Source organism: Coregonus clupeaformis, chromosome 29, assembly GCF_020615455.1.
Source record: "Coregonus clupeaformis isolate EN_2021a chromosome 29, ASM2061545v1, whole genome shotgun sequence".
Lineage (NCBI taxonomy): Eukaryota > Metazoa > Chordata > Actinopteri > Salmoniformes > Salmonidae > Coregonus > Coregonus clupeaformis.
This window is the reverse complement of record NC_059220.1, coordinates 33,136,360-33,151,333: the sequence shown is the minus strand read 5'-3', so window position 1 is coordinate 33,151,333 and position 14,974 is coordinate 33,136,360. Positions and strand designations below refer to the sequence as shown.

Below are 14,974 nucleotides of genomic sequence, written 5' to 3'. Positions count from 1 at the left end.
AGGAGACAGATCGGGAGGATTGGAGACAGAGGGACGAGAGGAGAGAGATAGGGAGGATAGGAGACAGAGGGACGAGAGGAGAGAGGGAGGATATGAGACAGAGGGACGAGAGGAGAGAGATAGGGAGGATAGGAGACAGAGGGATGAGAGGAGAGAGGGAGGATAGGAGACAGAGGGACGAGAGGAGATAGGGAGGATAGGAGACAGGGGGACGAGAGGAGAGAGGGAGGATAGGAGACAGAGGGATGAGAGGAGAGAGGGAGGATAGGAGACAGAGGGACGAGAGGAGAGAGATAGGGAGGATAGGAGACAGAGGGACGAGAGGAGAGAGGGAGGATAGGAGACAGAGGGACGAGAGGAGAGAGATAGGGAGGATAGGAGACAGAGGGACGAGAGGAGAGAGGGAGGATAGGAGACAGAGGGACGAGAGGAGAGAGGGAGGATAGGAGACAGAGGGACGAGAGGAGAGAGGGAGGATAGGAGACAGAGGGACGAGAGGAGAGAGGGAGGATAGGAGACAGAGGGACGAGAGGAGAGAGGGAGGATAGGAGACAGAGGGACGAGAGGAGATAGGGAGGATAGGAGACAGGGGGACGAGAGGAGAGAGGGAGGATAGGAGACAGAGGGACGAGAGGAGAGAGATAGGGAGGATAGGAGACAGAGGGACGAGAGGAGAGAGATAGGGAGGATAGGAGACAGAGGGACGAGAGGAGAGAGGGAGGATAGGAGACAGAGGGACGAGAGGAGAGAGATAGGGAGGATAGGAGACAGAAGGACGAGAGGAGAGAGGGAGGATAGGAGACAGAGGGACGAGAGGAGAGAGGGAGAACAGGAGACAGAGGGACGAGAGGAGACAGAGAGGGAGTAGAGGGCGAGACGGAAGAGAAGAAAGAGTATTCAACACCAGCAGTTATATGGTTCTTACACCTCAACTCAGCTCTGCACACTGACTGCACACTGACAGTGTCTGTCTTTGGGGAGCTGGGGTTTTGGAGATGGGGAGAGGAGGAGGGTTGAGGAGAGGGGAAAATGGTTAGGGTAGAGGGGACAGAAGAGTAGTAGGGGGGAGGAGGAGAGAAGTAGGGGAGCGGGATTAGGGGCGAGGGGAGAGGGGAGAGGGGGAGAGGAGAGTAGGGGAGAAGGGGAGAGTATAGAAGTAGGGAAGAGTGGCTAGGGGACAGAGGGAAAGGAGAGGAGATGGAGAGCGAGAGTGTGGGAAAAGGGGTTAGGGTACACTCTTTAAAAATAGGGTTCCAAAAGGGTTCTTCGGTTGTCCCAATAGGAGAACACTTTTTGATTTCAGGTACAACCCTTTTGGGTTCCATGCTCTACCTGGAACCCAAAAGGGTTCTACCTGGAACCAACAGGGTTCTTCAAAGGGTTCTCCTATGGGGACAGCTGAACCCTTTTCGGTTCTAGATAGCACCTTTTTTCTAAGAGTGTATATGGGATAGAGGAGAGGAGTAGGGAAGTGGTTTGGGTAGGAAACAGGAGTGGTTTGGGATATAAGGGAAGAGTAGCCGTTTGGAAGCTCACTGGTTTTCCTGGTTAATCCTGAGAGCAGACAGGAGTTCCTGGAGTTCTGGCCTCTCTTCTGGAATGGTCTGCGGTCTGGAAATATTTCCTCGTTTTCCCAGTGACGCTCCACATGGGATGCTCGGAGTGCCGGGAAAAGACCAATGCCAGAGCTGTTCCCTGCGTGTGTTTGTGTGGGGATTTGGCAAAGCTGGCAATAGCAAGCCCATTGGGCTTGTCTACAGTGTGTGTTTGTCTGTGTGTGCTGGCATTGAGAATGTAGGTGCTGTGTGTGTTTAAGGGTTGGCGAGCCGCTTATGCCAGGCAGTCCCGGTGCGGTGCTATCCTGGTATGCCAGAGTGTGTGTATATGCCGGCGGATTTGGCAGTGTGTGTGTGTGTGTGTGTGTTTGGCGGTGGCGTGGCGTGGCATGCCAGCGTTGAGCTCGGTGGTGGAGAGGCGTTCAACCTCTGTGAGATGCCCCTGTTCCTCAGCAAGCGCCCAGGAAACCCTGTCCCTCTCTCTCGCTCTCTCTCTCTCTCTCTCTCTGGAAGGCGTTCTGTCTACATCTCTTTCTATCTTTTTAACTGTCTACCTCACTTTTCCTCCTCTTTCTTTGACTTCATTCTCTTTCTTTCACTCTGTGTTTATTTATGTTCTTTCCTATTTCTCTCTCTCTCTCTATTTTGCTTCTCAAATAATTTCCCAATATGTGACATGAATAAAACGTACCTTTCCATTTCATATAGAAAACTCTCACACACACACACACACACACTGACCGTGCGTGAATGACGAAGACTCGGTCCCCGTGTCCCTTGTTATTGTAATGAATAATAACGAAATATATTACCGCCATTATTAGTAATAGTTTTCAAGTGACACCCCACACCCCAGGGGTATTACGGAGGAGAAGGAGAGAAAAAGAGTGAGGGGAAGAAGGGAGAGGTAGATGGATGAAGAAACGTTTTACATGAAATATGAGCGGAAATAATTGGCCTGCTTCGCGTGTTTAATGTTTAATATGACATCATTCATTTTCCCTTTCCCAATGTTAGCACACATCCCTCAGATCTGGCTTAAAATATATCACTCTTCATGTGAACATACTCCATCTCACTTTAAAATAATCTATTCTCTTTGTAGAAAGAATATGTGCAGTTAAAATAAAGACATCTCACATGATAATTGGCCACCCATATACATGAAACATAATAATACAATGAAATGTTGTTTAACAATTTGATAAGCATTTTATTTTCGCCTCTATGAGAATCATCGATTCACACAGGATCAGCCGCTTTTAATGTACAGTTTAGAAAATATCACTGTTGAATTGAGAGAGAAGAAAAACAGTGTCAGATCCTGTGTGAATCGATGATAAGCATTGCTATCATTACCGTGTATGAGTTATTGCTCACAACTATATAGATTATATTATTAATCATGCATTTAATTGGCCATTTGTAAGAGCATTATTAATTCATTACAGTAGGGAACATGCTCTTGTATTTATGCTTCCTTCTCTGAATGCTCCGCCCGCACTCTTTCGCTTGCTATTTATCCTAGATGACAATATTCACATTATACTCGATATTTAGTTCCTATGAGGATATTTCAAGTCTTGAATTGAGATTCATGAAATGCACTCTAACCCTGGAGAAGAGGAAGAGACATATTGATCAGGAACAACTCACACGTGTGTAATTTTATAGCCACAGTTTAAAGGATAGAATGTAGAATACATGCCTCCCGAGCGGCGCATTGGTCTGAGGCACTGCATCGCATTGCTAGCTGTTCCACTATAGATCCTGGTTCGAGTCCAGGCTCTGTCTCAGCCGGCCGGGACCGGGAGACCAATGGGGCGCCGCACAATTGTCCCAGCGTCGTCCAGGTTAGGGGAGGGTTTGGCCGGCAGGGATGTTTGGCCGTCAGGGATGGCTTCCGGGTTAAGCAGGCTTTGTGTCAAGAAGCAGTGCGGCTCAGTTGGGTTGGGTTTCGGAGGACACATATTTACATCAAGGCAAAATATGGTGTTACAAATAAATATCTTATGTCTTAGGGCTTGAAAATGATGCATAATATTGCCTTTATGCTGGCATTGGAGTGACATACATACAAAACTGCAGTTGCTCCTCTTTCTTTGTGATTTTTCCCACTGCAACCTTGGTACAGGAAGCCTTTGTATTTGACCAGGTCACAGAAGAAGACTGAATGATGCTAAATGCTGCCATGACAGATTTAACAGAGAGGGGAGAGAGAGAGAGAGAAAAAGAAAGAGAGCGAGAGAGAGAGAGAGAGAGAGAGAGAGAGAGAGAGAGAGAGAGAGAGAGAGAGAGAGAGAGAGAGAGAGAGAGAGAGAGAGAGAGAGAGAGAGAGAGGAAAAGGAGAATCGGGGGCACTCAGGGGTAAGACCCCCAAATTCCCTCTCCCAATCCCCCTGTTTGCTCCCTTCCCCTCCTCCCCTTTCTTATCCCTGATTATGTGAGTGGGGGCAGGGCAGAGGGGTGGGAGAGAGGCCGTGTGTCGTGTGTGCGCGTATGTACGTGTGTATGTTTATGTGTGTACACCTGATCTGGTAAATTGCATCAAGGGTCCTCCCATAATCCTCCAGACAGACAGACAGACACACAGACAGACAAACAGACAGACAGAATGACAGGGCATTAAGGAGCCGCTGACAGGAAGTGAACTCTTAATTATTTAGAGGTGTTATCAATGCTGCAGGAAAATGCAGGCCTTTCTCTCTCTTTCTCTTTCTCTCTTTCTCTCTCTCTCTCTCTCTCTCTCTCTCTCTCTCTCTCTCTCTCTCTCTCTCTCTCTCTCTCTCGCTCTCGCTCTCGCTCTCTCTCTCAGGTATCTGAGGTAAGGGGCTTGGGGGCCTACAGTGCAGTCATCATGCTCTCATATTGTCTAATGCAAACAGGGAATGGCAGCTTGTCAATAAAAGGCCTTTCTACATGGTTTATTACCTCACACCTCCCCTCTCCTGGACACTACTATTTGGGTGACAGTTAAGGCATTTTTTCACTTTGTGTTAGAGCTGCGCTGCAAATGGGCTGGTCAGGACTCTCCGGGCTGCCTGCCTGCCCGTCTGCCTGCCTGTCTGCCTGCTTGCCTGCCCGTCTGCCTGCCTGTCTGCCTGCCTGCCTGTCTGCCCGCCTGCCTGCCTGCCTGCCTGCCTGCCTGCCTGCCCGTCTGCCTGTCTGCCTGTCTGCCTGTCTGCCTGCCCGCCTGTCTGCTCGCCTGTCTGCCTGCCTGTCTGCCTGCCTGTCTGCCTGCCCGCCTGTCTGCTCGCCTGCCTGTCTGCCTGCTTGCCTGCCCGTCTGCCTGCCTGCCTGCCTGTCTGCCTGCCTGCCTGCCCGCCCGTCTGCCTGCCTGTCTGCCTGCCCACTGGCTGGCTGACTGTTCAAGTTGAAGTTTTCTCCCTTTCTGTTACTTCAGTTATTTCTTTATTTATTTTGGAGGGGACGTCGGACATCTTTTCAGCAGCGCAACAGTGTCCCCTTGAGGTGTTGTGTGGAACTATTTTTAGGAGAGCGTGGATCCCACTGGGAGAGAGTGTGTGGGAATGTGTGTGTTGGACTGGGACGGGAGGCACGCGCTGAAATGATTAAGTATTTATAATTAAAAACAACAGAATGAAAGGTGTTCAACTGTCATTTATTGAGTCCTGCTTTGGGAGGAAAACTGAACTGTGATAAATATATAGCCGTGGCGATATGAAACATTACACTGATTTGCTTCTGATTTAGAAGATTTATACATTTACCACGGCTTGTTTATTTACTTTGGACGTTTTAATTTTTCCTCATGTTAATCACGAAATTAAACGTGACAAATGCGATTTCAGATTTATAAACAACATTTATGAATTATGTGGTAGAGGGTAACATTCTTTATATGTAGTCTACCGTCACTTAGTACTGGTGATACATGGGCACATGGTCCAGCAGTGAATTGCTCAACATTGCAACAAATTATATCACATTACGGTTGTTAACGATGCTAGAATACACACTCTGACGCACACACTGCTTGGTTACATTGTGTAGTGAAGCCTTAACGTTGCTGGTCAGATGCCGTCCCCAGCGTTGAGCATGCTTGACAGAGTTCTTTACTTAACCCAAACCCAGCAGAACATTGTGGGAACATTGATCTGGGGTTGGGTTAAGTAGGGAGGGCTGTGCAGCATGTTAACTAGCTTGGTCGATGGACAGAAGCGTGGCAGAGTTGTCCGCTGACGTTTAAACAGCATCGCTGGCAGGCAGGCACATATATGCTGCTACACACCACACTGCCTGGCCCTGTAGGGACATTGTTACTATGTCTCTTCCTCTCTCTGAGTTTGAACTATATTTTATGATTTGATCAGTTTCAGTGGCCCCTGTTAACTGCAATATAACAGTAAACAATATGATACAATGTAAACATGTGTTTTTTATAAGAGTGGTAAAAACTAGAAAGAAACAAAGAAACAAAGAAAACAATAGAAATGCTTATCTCTAAAATACTGCTGAAACTGTTGCATGGGGTATAAAGTAAACAGCATCACTAATGCAGTCATTGGTATTGATACGTATTTGCAGTATCATAGATTTTCTCTACTTTTATGCAATCATTTTGTCACTTTATCAAGTCATGATTGTATATAATATTTGTTCATTGTTGATTTGGTAAATGTATGGTTATTTTATATATAATGTAAAATAATTACTTCAATTTCAAATCTAAACATGATGATATATCGGCATCATATTTATGTTGACGATTGTCATTCTAAAGGCAGCAACTTTACACGATCACATTCAATATTATAAGTAATTCTATTTAAATTGTGCATTTTATTTGTGGTGAATTTTAACATGTTTGCCCCTGACCCTTTTAAACAGGGGAAGGAGGTCTATAGAGTATATCAAATTGAATATACATCACTGACAGACAGACAGGCAGGCAGACAGACGGGATGTACAGCGTGTACATAAATAAATCATTGGGACAGTGCTATAACGTTAATGCATACAGAGGTATTATAATTATAATAGATCAAAAGCTGATGCCATTGCAGTGCGGCTCCTATCCCGTGTCACTGCTCATCTTTATGTTGCTTCATTATTGAGTTATGGCATGCATAATTTAACATGGAGCGCTATGGATCCTTCTTCACTCAGATGGAGATGGTATGCTGCCCAGATTATAGGACCATGTATACGGGGCGATCTCTCGCTCTCTTTACAGCTCTTCTTTCTGTTGCTCTCTTTCTCTCTCTCTTTCTCTCTCTCTCTATCCCATCTGTCTGTCACTCTCTTTCTATCACTCTTTCTCTCTATCACTCTCTCCCGCTCTCTTTCTCTCAAGTAAGTGTGTGTCTTTGTACGTGTGTATGCATGTAAATCTGTTTGTAACTGTGTGTGCATGCTCGCGTGTGTCCGTGTGGGTGTGGGTGTGTTTTTCAGCTCTGTGGCCCCACTCTGACTACAGCTTTGTGTTGGTGGCCTGTACCTCAGTGGGCTGTGGAGCTAGTCAGCCATCTACAGGACGCACTCTGCAAGACGCTCCAGCAAGTACACACAGGCATACATACACACACACATTAGATGTTCCATTTTTCTTTATTTTAGATGTTTTAATGTCTCTCTCTCTCTTTCTCTTTCTCTCTCTCTCTCTCTTTCTCTCTCTCTTACTCTCTATCTCTCTCTCTCTATCTCTATTTCTCTCTCTCTTTTTTTCTCTCTCTCTCTCTCTTCTTCTCTCTATCTATATTTATCTCTCTCTTACTCTCTATCTCTCTCTCTCTATCTCTATTTCTCTCTCTCTCTTTTCTCTCTCTCTCTCTCTCTCTCTCTCTCTCTCTCTCTCTCTCTCTCTCTCTCTCTCTCTCTCTCTCTCTCTCTCTCTCTCTCTCTCTCTCGCTCTCTCTCTCTCAATTTTCAATTCAAGGGGCTTTATTGGCATGGGAGACATATGTTTACATTGCCAAAGCAAGTGATATAGATAATAAACAAAAGTGGAGGAAATAATGAACTGTAAACATTACACTCACAAAAGTTACAAAAAATAAAGACATTTCAAATGTCACATTATGTCTATATACAGTTTTGTAACAATGTGCAAATAGTTTAAAAAATAAAATAAATACATATATATGGGTTGTATTTACAATGGTGTTTGTTCTTCACTGGTTCTGGTCTCTCTCGCTCTCGTTCTCTCTCTCTCTCTCTCTCTCTCTCTCTCTCTCTCTCTCTCTCTCTCTCTCTCTGAGGAATCACCTCTGTGTTTGTGTCATTTAATGACTTCATATTTGACTGGCGTATGACAGATGACACACGCATGATCAAACACATGGTAAACCATCAGATTCAATCCGATGATCGGTTTGTTCGCACACTCTCTCCCATTTTGATTTATTCATTTCTTTTTATTTAAGCTTTATTAACCTAGGTTAGTTTTACTGAGATTGCATGTGGTTCCCAAGAGGGAACAGGTTAAAGACACTTTGACATGAAATATACCTGTACATCTAGGCCTTGGATCATTCTTAGTTTCTTTATGGACTCAGAGATCAATCTGAGCCCTGAGTTGATTTGAATTTAATTTAATTACATTTAATTGGATTGGATTGAATTGACACTAATTGTCACGTTGCTCTCAATGTATAAGTTATTGTGTCCTATCTGAGAGCTCTTACAGTGGCTTGCGAAAGTATTCACCCCCTTGGCATTTTTCCTATTTTGTTGCCTTACAACCTAGAGTTAAAATTGATTTTTTGGGGGGTTTGTATCATTCGATATACACAACATGCCTACCACTTTGATGATGCAAAATATTTTTTGGGGTGAAACAAACAAGAAAAAATACAAAAAAACTGAAAACTTGAGCTTGCATAACTAGCCCCCCCCCCTCAACACCCCCCTCAACACTTTGTAGAGCCACCTTTTGCAGCAATTACAGCTGCAAGTCTCTTGGGGTATGTCTCTATAAGCTTGGCACATCTAGCCACTGGGATTTTTGCCCATTCTTCAAGGCAAAACTGCTCCAGCTCCTTCAAGTTGGATGGGTTCCGCTGGTGTACAGCAATCTTTAAGTCATACTACAGATTCTCAATTGGATTGAGGTCTGGGCTTTGACTAGGCCATTCCAAGACATTTAAATGTTTCCCCTTAAACCACTCGAGTGTTGCTTTAACAGTATGCTTAGGGTCATTGTCCTGCTGGAAGGTGAACCTCCGTCCCAGTCTCAAATCTCTGGAAGACTGAAACAGGTTTCCCTCAAGAATTTCCCTGTATTTAGCGCCATCCATCATTCCTTCAATTCTGTCCACTTTCCCAGTCCCTGCCGATGAAAAACATCCCCACAGCATGATGCTGTCACCACCATGCTTCACTGTGGGGATGGTGTTCTCGGGGTGTTAAGAGGTGTTGGGTTTGCGCCAGACATAGCGTTTTCCTTGATGGCCAAAAACCTAAATTTTAGTCTCATCTGACCAGAGTACCTTCTTCCATATGTTTGGTGAGTCTCCCACATGCCTTTTGGCGAACACCAAACGTGTTTGCTTATTTTTTTCTTTAAGCAATGGCTTTTTTCTGGCCACTCTTCTGTAAAGCCCAGCTCTGTGGAGTGTATGACTTAAAGTGGTCCTATGGACAGATACTCCAATCTCTGCTGTGGAGCTTTGCAGCTCCTTCAGGGTTATCTTTGGTCTCTTTGTTACCTCTCTGATTAATGCCCTCCTTGCCTGGTCTGTGAGTTTTGGTGGGCGGCCCTCTCTTGGCAGGTTTGTTGTGGTGCCATATTCTTTCCATGTTTTAAGAATGGATTTAATGGTGCTCTGTGGGATGTTCAAAGTTTCTGATATTTTTTTTATAACCCAACCCTGATCTGTACTTCTCCACAACTTTGTCCCTGACCTGTTTGGAGAGCTCCTTGGTCTTCATGGTGCCGCTTGCTTGGTGGTGCCCCTTGCTTAGTGGTGCAGACTCTGGGGCCTTTCAGAACAGGTGTATATATACTGAGATCATGTGACATTAAGATTGCACACAGGTGGACTTTATTTAACTAATTATGTGACTTCTGAAGGTAATTGGTTGCACCAGATCTTATTTAGGGGCTTCATATCAAATGGGGTGAATACATATGCACGCACCACTTTTCCGTTATTTATTTTTTTGAATTTTTTGAAACAAGTAATTTTTTTCATTTCACTTCACCAATTTGGACTATTTTGTGTATGTCCATTACATGAAATCGAAATAAAAATCAATTTAAATTACAGGTTGTTGTCACACCCTGGCTCTGGGACTCTATATGTTGAGCCAGGGTGTGTTCATTCTATGTGTTAGTTTTCTATGTTGGCTAGAGTGACTCCCAATCAGAGGCAACGAGTGTCAGCTGTCGTTGGTTGTCTCTGATTGGGAGCCATATTTAAACTGTCTGTTTTCCCTTTGTGTTTGTGGGTTCTTGTTCCGTGTTGGTCTATGATACCTAGGACGTTACGAGTCGTTTGTTGTTTTGTTGATTGCTGTTCTATTATCACTAAAGATAATAAAGTTAAACATGTTCGTTCATCACGCTGCGCCTTGGTCTATTCCCTACGACGATCGTGACAGAAGAACCCACCATCACAGGACCAAGCAGCGTGTCCAGGAGCAGGCAGCCTGGACGTGGGAGCAGATTTTGGACGGGCAGGGGTCCTGGACTTGGAAGGAGATACAGGCCGGGATGGATCGGCGTCCGTGGGAAGAGACGGTGGAGGCGCGCCGTAGAGAGGAGCAGCGGCGCCAAACGGGTCAACGTCGGACAGGCGAGAGGCAACCCCAGAAAATGTTTAGGGGGGGGCACAGGGCATGGACGACGGGGCTGACGGAGGCAGAAAAGGGGCGAATTCAGAAGGCCACCAGGTTACGGGGGCCACTGGTCAAAGTAGGGAAGGAAGGTGTAGAGGCACGGCGAGAGGTACTGGGGTGTGTTACCAGTCCGGTCCGGCCCGTTCCAGATCCCGGGGTAGAGCCAGTGGTGTGTGTTCCCAGTACGGTCCGGCCTGTTCCTGCCCCTCGCACCAAGTGTACGGTGCGCGTCGCCAGCCCGGCCCGGCCTGTTCCTGCCCCTCGCACCAAGTGTACGGTGCGCGTCGCCAGCCCGGCCCGGCCTGTTCCTGCCCCTCGCACCAAGTGTACGGTGCGCGTCGCCAGCCCGGCCTGTTCCTGCCCCTCGCACCAAGTGTATGGTGCGCGTCGCCAGCCCGGCCCAGCCTGTTCCTGCCCCTCGCACCAAGTGTACGGTGTGCGTCGCCAGCCCGGCCCGGCCTGTTCCTGCTTCTCGCACTAAGTGTACGGTGCGCGTCGCCAGCCCGGTCCGGCCTGTTCCTGGCCCTCGCACCAAGTGTACGGTGTGCGTCGCCAGCCCAGCCCGGCCTGTTCCTGCCCCTCGCACCAAGCCTACGGTGTGCATCGCCAGCCCGGCCCGGCCTGTTCCTGCCCCTCGCACCAAGCCTACGGTGCGCGTCGCCAGCCCGGCCCGGCCTGTTCCTGCCACTCGCACCAAGCCTACGGTGCGCGTCGCCAGCCCGGCCCGGCCTGTTCCTGCCACTCGCACCAAGCCTACGGTGCGCGTCGCCAGCCCGGCCCGGCCTGTTCCTGCCACTCGCACCAAGCCTACGGTGCGCGTCGCCAGCCCGGCCCGGCCTGTTCCTGCCACTCGCACCAAGCCTACGGTGCGCGTGTCGCCAGCCTGGCCCGGCCTGTTCCTGCCACTCGCACCAAGCCTACGGTGCGCGTCGCCAGCCCGGCCCGGCCTGTTCCTGCCACTCGCACCAAGCCAGGGGTGCGAGTCGTCAGCCTGGTCCAGAACGTTCCTGCTACTCGCACCAACCAGGGGGTGCGAGTCGTCAGCCTGGTCCAGCCCGTTCCTGCTACTCGCACCAAGCCAGGGGTGCGAGTCGTCAGCCTGGTAAAGCCCGTTGCTGCTCCACGCACCAAGCCAGGGGTGCGAGTCGTCAGCCCGGTAAAGCCCGTTCCGGCTCCACGCACCAAGCCAGGGGTGCGTATCGTCAGCCCGGTCCGGTCCGTTCCTGCTCCACGCACCAAGCCAGGGGTGCGCGTCGTCAGTCCGGCACAACCCGTGCCTGGGTCATCGGTGCCTAATCAGGTACCGCTCAACTGCTCCACAACGGAGCTGAAGCTAACCGCTCCTGCTACGTCCAGTTCAGCTCCAGCCAGCGGGGCCAGACCGGACCAGGGGCGCTATGGGGGGTTTATTGGAGGGTGGTGGGCAAGGCCGGAGCCAGAACCGCCGCCGAGGAGGTATGCCCACCCAGCCCTCCCCTGTTTTGCTCTAGTTGAGGCGCGGTCGCAGTCCGCGCCTTTAGGGGGGGGGGTACTGTCACACCCTGGCTCTGGGACTCTATATGTTGAGCCAGGGTGTGTTCATTCTATGTGTTAGTTTTCTATGTTGGCTAGAGTGACTCCCAATCAGAGGCAACGAGTGTCAGCTGTCGTTGGTTGTCTCTGATTGGGAGCCATATTTAAACTGTCTGTTTTCCCTTTGTGTTTGTGGGTTCTTGTTCCGTGTTGGTCTATGATACCTAGGACGTTACGAGTCGTTTGTTGTTTTGTTGATTGCTGTTCTATTATCACTAAAGATAATAAAGTTAAACATGTTCGTTCATCACGCTGCGCCTTGGTCTATTCCCTACGACGATCGTGACAGTTGTAATGCAACAAAATAGGAAAAACGCCAAGGGGGATGAATACTTTTGCAAGGCACTGTAGGTTGTAATCTCATTGATCAACATCTCAACCAAATATTACACAAGTATCCACTTTGAAATGACGTGGTGCTCATTTTCTCTCATTTTCCCAGTCTCTTCCTCTTCTCCCACTCTTCTCCTCTCTTTCTCTTCTCCCACTCTTCTCCTCTCTTTCTCTTCTCCCACTCTTCTCCTCTCTTTCTCTTTCTCTTCTCCCACTCTTCTCCTCTCTTTCTCTTCTCCCACTTCTCCTCTCTTTCTCTTCTCCCACTCTTCTCCTCTCTTTCTCTTCTCCTCTCTTTCTCTTCTCCCACTCTTCTCCTCTCTTTCTCTTCTCCCATTTCTCCTCTCTTTCTCTTCTCCCACTCTTCTCCTCTCTTTCTCTTCTCCCACTCTTCTCCTCTCTTTCTCTTCTCCCACTCTTCTCCTCTCTTTCTCTTCTCCCACTCTTCTCCTCTCTTTTTCTTCACCCAATTTAGCCATGCACTGGGAATTAAACAGAGAGCACTGGCCCTATTATCCTAGAGCTGTGTGTGTGTGTGTGTGTGTGTGTGTGTGTATAAAGTGGTCTGCTCCATGGTCATTGATTATTTATGACAATGTTGATTAGCTGTCACTTACCTCACCAGAGAAGGAAGTGTCTGTGATGACTGGGGTATTAACCTCTCCCCCCAGTCTGCCCCCTCGGGAACACACACACACACACTAATGTATACACACATTTCCTTTGATATCCCCAGACTGTATTTACATTCACTTAAATTCCGTACTGTTGGTCTGCATTCTTCCTGAACTATAAACCTCTCTGTCTCTCTCTTTCTTTCTCTCTCTCCCTTTCTCTCTATCGCTCTACTCCCCCTCTCTCTCTCTCTCTCTCTCTCTCTCTCTCTCTCTCTCTCTCTCTCTCTCTCTCTCACCTCCTCTCCCCCTTCTCTCCCTCTCTTCCTCCCTCTTTCTCTGTGTGATATAATCGCAGTATCTATATGAAACATGTGACAGAGTGACAAATCAGTGGTTTTAATGTGTTTCAGTGTGCTGGTCTAACCCTCTGCATAACTGGTAATGGGCCTGTTTAAAGCGGCCTGCGCTGGAACAATAGCTAATGTACAGCTATTAATGTGTGTGTGTGGACTTTATAGAGAATTAAAGGCTTTTAATGTTAAATGTGTCCCACTTACACAGCTAATGTAGGCCTTAACACCCGCGGCCCTCTGCCAATCTGTCTTCTGATGTCATTTATTTGTGTGTGTGTGTGTGTGTGTGTGTGTGTGTGTGAGAGAGAGAGAGAGAGAGAGAGAGAGAGGCTTTGGAGGCTTTCTTTAAGTGCAGTCACATTATCACACTCACAGGCGCATGCATACACACACACACTCATATTAATATGTAGAGGATATTAGCGCAGTATTTATGGTGGGGCTATGATGGGTCAGCTGGTTTATAGTCCTCTAAGGGGTCACAGCTTGTTGTACTGCTGTAAATGGCTCCTTCAATGATCACGCTAAGAAAAAATTATTAAATACCCTTAATTTAAATACCCGGAATAGGGAAGCTGCTTTATATAAACATCATGATGAATTTATTATATACAGTATAATGTTTCACCTCTTCTCTGTCTATGTCTGTGACAGTGTCTGTGTCTGTGTGTCTGCCCACCATGTAACACACTATTGACTATCTCTCCCCTCCTCTCCTTATCTCATCTGACAGGTACATCATCCAGACACCGGTCTCCTCCCCTCTGGGAGTCCCGCCCACTCATAACGTACTGTCCAGTCTCCGCTCTCTCTCTCTTCGTCTCCTGGACACCCCCAGGTCTGTGGCTACACCCCTCTCTGTCTACCCCCTACTCCCAACCCCTTATCTGGTTGTCCAGACATGTATGTGCTTCAGCCAACTCACTGCCATGTTGGTTCATTGTCATTTCAAACATATATGACAGCAATTGTCAGGAGTTGGCTAAAGCATGTATTATCTGGACTGGAGTCAGGTTTTCCCTGTGTGGGAAAGACTGCCCTAATGCAGTGGTCCACCAATGGGTACACTCATTGTGCTATCTAGAACCTAAAGGTGCTATCTAGAACCTAAAAGGGTCCTTCAACTGTCCCCATAGGAGAACCCTTTGAAGAACCCTTTTTGGTTCAAAGTAAAACTTTATTTGGTTTCCATGTAGAACCCTTTCCCCAGAGCATTCTACATGGAAACCAAAAGAGTTCTACCTGGAACCAAAAAGGGTTCTTCTATGGGGACAGCCGAATAACCGTTTTGAAACCCTGTTTTCTAAGAGTGTGGTGGCAAAGGCCCTGTAGGCTCATATAGGCTATAATGTATGTGACATTTCTATGACAAAATAAATGTGACCCGCCCAACCTCTCAATAAGGCTGCTTGTGATCTCTGTCTCCTTTCTCTAACTCACTAGCCTCTGCCTCCACACACACACAAACACACACACACACACACACACGCTATGTTAATTTTCCCATCAGAGGTGCCTTTCCATAATTCACGCCAACTGTAGGCTGATAGGTCATTCAACATTCATGAGTTCCAGGATGTATTGAGAATGGCCTGATTATCTTAACAAATGAAAAATTTAAATTATTCACCTTTCCTCATAGCTTTCTCCCTCAGCAGATGTAGCCTTCTACCGAGATGCACACACACACACACACAAATACATGCACACACACACACCCAGCCTGTATTACGCCCTACTT

General features: G+C 47.5%; 1 pseudogene; it reads left to right on the top strand.

Moving 5' to 3' along the window:
• Nucleotides 1-13,919, top strand: part of LOC121544484 — a 244,163-nt pseudogene extending 230,244 nt beyond the window's left edge.
• Nucleotides 13,920-14,974: the final 1,055 nt, after the last annotated feature.